The sequence below is a fragment of the Triticum aestivum genome, chromosome 2D (genome assembly GCF_018294505.1).
Source record: "Triticum aestivum cultivar Chinese Spring chromosome 2D, IWGSC CS RefSeq v2.1, whole genome shotgun sequence".
Lineage (NCBI taxonomy): Eukaryota > Viridiplantae > Streptophyta > Magnoliopsida > Poales > Poaceae > Triticum > Triticum aestivum.
Window position 1 is genome coordinate 275350167 of NC_057799.1, and position 7354 is coordinate 275357520.

The following is a 7354-nucleotide window of genomic DNA, read 5'->3' on the forward strand; positions in this document are numbered from 1 at the left end:
ATTCCAAAAATTAGCGCGATACTTCTATTTGGTCTAATCAGCCTATGTAAAAAAATTAAGGCGGGAGAAGGCAGTGCACGTATGTCGTTTCGCACAAGGAGGTGACACGTTCCCTCTCGGAAGCACCAGCCTTCTTGAGAGAAGCTCCGGTTTGCGAGAAGCTTGTACCAAAGCTTGTTCCAATTCACCCAAAAAAATTACCACAGCATGTCGGTGCCATGTCATGACACAATGCCAAGTTTCATGATTTTCAGGCATGTTTTGCATTTACATGAATTAAAAATTCAAGTTTCTCAATATTTCTAGCCGAGCCACGACGCCCAGATGTTTGAATTTCATTCCCATTTCTTGCATGGGACCTAGAAATTCACCCAAGGATACACATGTGATTTTTCAACCAACTTAGGTGCACTAGAGCATGTGTTTGTAGTTCAAATTTGAATTATGCACATAAAATGCCCAAAAATTCAATTAATGTATAAAAAGGCCAAACGAACCCGGAATGATTCCAAAATTTGGCACGATACTTCTATTTGGTCTAATCTGCCCGTGTAAAAAAATTAAGGCTGCAGAAGGTAGTGTACGTATGTCGTTTCGCACACAGAGATGACATGTTCCCTCTCGGATCCACGAGCCTTCTTGTGAGAAGCTCTGGTTTGCAAGAAGCTTGTACCAAAGCTTGTCCCAATTCGGCCAAAAAAATTACCACAGCATGTTGGTGCCATGTCATGACACCATGCCAAGTTTCATGATTTTCAGGTGTGTTTTGGATTTATATGAATTAAAAAACCAAGTTTCTCAATCTTTCCGGCCGAGCCACGACACCTAGATGTGTGAATTTCATTCCCATTTCTTGCATGGGACCTAGAAATCCACCCAAGGACACACATGTGATTTTTCAACCAACTTTGGTGCACTGGAGCATGTGCTTGTAGTTCAAATTTGAATTATGCACATTAAATGCCCCAAAATTAAATTAATGTATAGAAAAGGCCAAACGAACCCGGAATAATTCCAAATTCTAGCACGATACTTCTATCTGGTCTAATCTGCCTATGTAAAAAAATTAAGGCGGCAGAAGGCAGTGTACGTATGTTGTTTCGCACACGGAGGTGACACGTTCCCTCTCGTAACCAGGAGCCTTCTTGAGAGAAGATCCGGTTTGCAAGAAGCTTGTACCAAAGCTTGGCCCAATTCGGTCAAAAAGATTACCACAATATGTTGGTCCCATGTCATGACACCATGCCAAGTTTCATGATTTTCAGGCCTGTTTTGGATTTACATGAATTAAAAAACCAAGTTTCCCAATCTTTTGGCCGAGCCACGACGCCGAGATGTCTGAGTTTCTTTCCCATTTCTTGCATGGGACCAAGAAATTAACCAAAGGACACACATGTGGTTTTTCAACCAACTTTGGTGCACTAGAGCATGTGCTTGTAGTTCAAATTTGAATAATGCACATTAAATGCCCAGAAATTTAATGTATAAAAAAGGCCAAACGGACCCGGAATAATTCCAAAATTTAACAGAACACTCATGTAATTCTATGTTGCCTCTGTAAAAAAATCAAGGAGGCGGGGGGAGGCCGCGTATATAGTTTCGCACAAAAAGGTGATACGCCCCCCTCAGGAACCACGAATCTTCTCGAGAGAAGCTCCAGTTTGCAAGAAGCTTATACCAAAAATTGTGCAAATGTGGCCAATTTTTTTACCACAGCATGTTGGTTCATGAAATGACACCATGCCAAGTTTCATGATTTTCAGGTGAGTTTTGAATTCCCAGGAATTTGAAAACCAATTTTCTCAATGTTCTCGGCCGAGCCACGACGCCCAGATGTTTGAATTTTATTCCCATTTCTTGCATGGGACCTATAAATTCACCCAAAGACACACATGTGACTTTTCAACAAACTTTTGTGCACTGGAGGATGTGCTTTTAGTTCAAATTCGAATTATGCACATTAAATGCCTAGAAACTCAATTAATGCATAAAAATGCCTAACGAACCCGGAATAATTCCAAACTTAAACACGACACTCATGTAGTTGCATGTTCACTGTACATAAATGTTCTAGCATACACTTCACCATCCTTTCCCTCTGTAACACCATTTTGTTTGTCAATACATAATGAAAAAATCAGGTATACCACAAATAGTTTACTAGAAAGAATTATGTGGGATGCGATATAAAATATCTTGGCGCACCGTCTTGTCTGGCTTACGCAGGAAGCTTCGTTGTCTATAGTCCACCGTCCCCGCATGAACCACACTTAGGCGCCAGTTTCTCACGGCACCGAGCGAAATTTTTCTGCCATCGCGGAAATATCTATCTCCCCACCCCTCCCTCCTACCAAAAGCCACATTTCCACTGTTCCTCCTTGCTTTCCAAGTTCAAACGTTCACTGTTGCTTACTGGCAGCTCAGCCTCCTCACCGGCCACCCTTCTTCTTGCAGCGCCGCCTCCTCGCCAGTGACCCTTCTTCTTGTTGCGCGGCCTCCTCGCCACCGACCCTTCTTCTTGCTGCGCGCCCTCGTCAATATGGTCAGGTAATCCACACCCACACCCACACCATCCTCCTCCTTCCTCGTCCCACATGCCCCGACCGGCGGCGCCACACCTTCCGCCGAAATCATTGCCCCCCTCCTCCAATTAAGCGCCGCCCACAGCCATTTTGCACGCAGTATAACGTGGAGCTCAGTAGCATCTGGCAGGGGAGAAGCAAATCGCGGCCGCACACGCGCACGAGGTCGCTATGGCTGCCATGCGTGCCGACCGCCAGATCTTGGAGGAGCACCTCGTCTTCGAGGCCACCACCGACACCGCCATGCGGTTGTCTACTTTAAAATATAGTTCATGTTGTTTTCTCGAGGCCACTGCCAGTGCCTTCTAGTGATTTGTCCTCTGTAATGTTAATATGCAATATGATGTTCAGTTAACAGTTTGGTCCTCTAAAATACAATGTTCAGTTAATATTTTGGTCCAACAATTGCTGCATTTCGTAGTACTGTTCTCACACATTCTTTGTTTTGTTACCTGTCTTATCTTCCAGTACATGTTTCTATTTTGCAATGTCATGCTCAGTTAACTGTTTTAGTTCATTTGGTCTGATGTCCAGTTAATTGTTTGGTTCAATTCTGCAATTTGATTTTCTTTTGATGTGGGTACAATTTTGTATTGTTATGCATGTGAAATAAATCGAATTTGGTTGTACTCAATACATATTTTACTGGTAGTATGGCAATTCTCAGTTAACCTGATCAAGACCTTCCTTATGTGTGTTGCAGGGAAACAATGGTAGACACTGCGGTTTACCATCGAGGTTTGCTCATGCATGGTCCTTTCTCAAATAGCACATTATTGTGCAGTTGCAGGAATCATTTTAATATTTAGGTTTCTTACAATTTGGTCTTGCACATGTAGGTCCTGCTGTCAGAGGCTTAGACCCCTGTTCGACCCATTTTGCATATGGGGAAATGAGATGTCCATGAATATCAGTTAAGTCAAGAAACTCAGAAAGATTGTTAGGATGAAAAAACTTGCGACGAATAACAGCAAGATCTATGTTTGCACAATGAAGAAGACATCAATCAACTATAGGATGGTACTAACTCTTTTACCTTGTTTTTACCCCTTGCGCCATTTCAAAATTTATAACAGGGATTTATGCATATCTTTGTTTTCAGTACTTTTCAAAGCAGTTCACCGATGATTACCAACCAAACCACCTGCATGGTCAAGAGGCGAGGAAGGTATTCATTCAACACCCAAATTTATAACAGGGATTTATGCATATCTTTGTTTTCAGTACTTTTCAAAGCAGTTCACCGATGATTACGTCCCAAACCACTTGCATGGTCAAGAGGCGAGGAAGGTATTCATTCAACACCCACGGTACAATATTGAAGTCTTCCTGAAGCGGACGAAGGTTGGGCGGGCAATTATCCATAGCCACTGGCCTAAAGTTGCAAGGACATTCAACATCACTGAAGGCTCAATATTTCCCTTCCGCTTCTGCAGTTTCCCAGATGAGATTTATCTGTCTATTTACCGTGTATGATGCTACTTTCCAAAGGTTTTCGACGTTGCATGTGAAATTTGGTGCTGTTGTGTAATGGCGTAACTGAGTGCCAAAGCTATCTGATGTAATTCGATTACGAAATCTTGGTTGCCGTTATACGGATATGAAATATCTGGTGTGTTTTATAAGAAATATCAATTTGATGACTACATGGATTATCAATAATAGGCTAATTACCCTGCTTATTGGGGTTTTCTATTGCAGACGGTTACTCAAACAGCACCGTGGGCGATGAACTCAAACAACCCACACAGTTTCTAGACAGTAGGCGTGTTCGATCAACTGACAATCACACACAGCTTCCGGCAGAGAACTGTTTGTGTTAGGCCACCTTGCACAAATGTTTCCACACACAAAACTGTGCATGATATACATACGAACAGAAATGTTTTTCTGGGATTCACCGTGTCGAATGTACATACAAACGGGAACGATTGGGTTTCGATGCCTTGCCAGATCGCACACGAGCTCATTTTGCCCCAGACTGTTTGCCAGGAGGGCCTATCCCCGAGGGTTTCTGGGTCGTGTGGGAAGGACCCCCCTATCGCCCACACTCACTTGGCGACGGTTCCAAACACCGCCGCGGAAAGGGGTTAAAAACCGTTTGTATAGCAGGTCTCTGCACCAGTGGCACCGCAAAAGAAGATTACACCGAATAGATCTCCAAGAACATCGAGGAGAATATTGTACTCGAGATCAAAGAGAGAGAAGAAGCCATCTAGCAACTAGCTATGGACCCGTAGGTCTGTGGTAAACTACTCACACATCATTGGAAGGGCAGCAAGGTTGATGTAGAAGCCCTCCACGACCGAATCCCGCTCCGGCAGAGTACCGGAAAAGGCTTCCAGATGGGATCTCACGAGGACAGAAACTTGCGGCGGCGGAAAAGTATTTTTGGAGTGCCCTCTGGTCTACGGGGAATATTTGAGTATTTATAGAAGAAGAATTAGGGTTAGAAGTGCCACAGGGGGCCCACAAGCTTGGGGCGCCCCCCCTAGAGCACGCCCTCCGAGCTTGTGGCTCTCTCATGGCCCATCTGGCCTCCTCCCGAACCTTCTAGGGTGTCTTGTGGTCCAAGAAAAATCGTCAAAAAGTTTTGATCCATTTGGTATTGATTTTCTTTAAAGGCAAAAACAAGGAAAAATAGCGACATTGGCACTTTGCTCTCCTCTTATTTCTTCATTGGAGGGTTCGGATGGACTTCGCTATTCTTTCCCAACGAAAATGGAACGGGATGTATCACTAGGTTAATAATTTAGTCCGAAAAATGATATAAAATAGAATAATATTGCATATAAAACATCCAAGATGGATAATATAATAGCATGGAACAATAGAAAATTATAGATACGTTGGAGACGTATCAAGCATCCCCAAACTTAATTCCTGCTCGTCCTCGAGTAGGTAAATGATAAAATCGGAATTTTTGACGTGGAATGCTACCTACCATGTTTATCATGTAATCTTTCTTTATGTGGTATGAATATTCAGATCCTTAAGATTCAAAACAAATGTTTAATATTGACTTAAAAACAGTAATACTTCAAGTATACTAACAAGCAATCATGTCTTTTCAATATATCATGGCTAAAGAAAGTTATCCTACAAAATCATATTGTCTTGTCATGCTCCATCTTCTTAACACAAAGTATTTATCATGCACAACCCCCATGACAAGCCAAGCAATTGTTTCATACTTTTTAATGCGCTTCAACTTTTTCAACTCTCACGCAATATATGAGCGTGAGCCATGGATATAGCACTATGGGTGGAATAGAATATGATGTTGGAGTTTGTGTGGAGAAGACAAAAAGGGAGAAAGTCTCACATTGCGAGGCTAATCAACGGGCTATGGAGATGCCCATCAATTGATGTCAATGCAAGGAGTAGGGATTGCCATGCAACGGATGCACTAGAGCTATAAGTGTATGAAAGCTCAAAAGAAAACTAAGTGGGTGTGCATCCAACTTGCTTGCTCATCAAGACCTAGGGCATTTGAGTAAGCCCATCATTGGAATATGCAAGCCAAGTTCTATAATGAAAAATTCCCACTAGTAATATATGTTTTTTATTTTATTTTCTTTTTGGGCTCTTTGGCCTCTCTTTTTTATTTTGGGCTCTTTGGCCTCTTTTTTGTTTTAGTCCGGAGTCTCATCCCAACTTTTGAGGGAATCATAGTCTCCATAATCCTTTCCTCACATGGGACAATGCTCTAATAATGATGATCATCGCACTTTTATTTACTTACAACTCAAGAATTACAACTCGATACTAGAACAAAAAGATGACTCCGTATGAATGCCTCCGAGGGTGTACCGAGATGCAATGATCTAGCGTGACATGTATAAAAAATATGAACGGTGGCCAAGCCACAAATACTATGCCAACTATATGATCATGCTAAGCAATATGACAATGATGATATGTGTCATAATAAAATGGAACGGTGGAAGTTGCATGGAAATATATCTCAGAATGGCTATGGAAATGCCATAATAGGTAGGTATGGTGGCTGTTTTGAGGAAGATATAAGGTGGCGTATGTGTGAAAGAGTGTATCATATCACGGGGTTTGGATGCACTGGTGAAGTTTGCACCACATCTCAAGCTGAGAAGGGCAATGCATGGTACCGAAAGAGGCTAGCAAAATGTGGAAATGTGAGAGTGCGTATAATCCATCGACTCACATTAGTCATAAAGAAATCACATACTTATTGCAAAAGTTTATTAGCCCTTGAAGCAAAGTACTACTACACATGCTCCTAGGGGGATAGATTGGTAGGAAAAGACCATCGCTCATCCCCGACTGCCACTCATAAGGAAGACAATCAATAATAAATAATGCTCCAATATCATCGCATAACGAGAGACCAGACGTGCATGGTTCGGGAATCACAAACCTTAACAGAAATATTGTTACTAAACCACAATTACTCACTAGCATGACTCGAATATCACCATCTTTATATCTCAAACCAAATGCAAGGAATCAAACTTCTCATATATTCAATGATCTTCATGAAAGTTTTTATTATATCCCTCTTGAATACCCATCATATTAGGACTAAATTCATAACCCAAACAAATTGCCAAACTATTTATAAGACTCAAAATAATATAAGTGAAGCATGAGAGTTCATCAATTTTTTTACAATATAACCACCGCCGTGCTCTAAAAAATATAATTGAATCACTAGAGCAACTACCTAGCTCAAAAATATAAGTGAATCACATAGAGTATTCTAACAAATTCACAATTAATGTGTGTCCGTCTCA